The 208-nt window shown below is 54.8% G+C and overlaps 1 non-coding gene across 1 annotated transcript; it reads left to right on the forward strand.

Annotated features, from left to right (window-relative positions):
• The first annotated feature begins 57 nt into the window (after nucleotides 1–57).
• LOC118345153 lies at nucleotides 58–208 on the forward strand. Its single transcript, XR_004798788.1, has one exon. It is a non-coding gene; the product is annotated as a 5.8S ribosomal RNA (ribosomal RNA).

The following is a 208-nucleotide window of genomic DNA, read 5'->3' on the forward strand; positions in this document are numbered from 1 at the left end:
GGGCGCCCCGGAAACGGTGTGCGCGTTGTTGGTGACATCTTTACCATGATACATAACGACTCTCGGCAACGGATATCTCGGCTCTCGCATCGATGAAGAACGTATCGAAATGCGATACTTGGTGTGAATTGCAGAATCCCGCGAATCATCGAGTCTTTGAACGCAAGTTGCGCCCGAAGCCATTCGGCCGAGGGCACGTCTGCCTGGG

Source organism: Juglans regia, unplaced genomic scaffold (assembly GCF_001411555.2).
Source record: "Juglans regia cultivar Chandler unplaced genomic scaffold, Walnut 2.0 Scaffold_15571, whole genome shotgun sequence".
Lineage (NCBI taxonomy): Eukaryota > Viridiplantae > Streptophyta > Magnoliopsida > Fagales > Juglandaceae > Juglans > Juglans regia.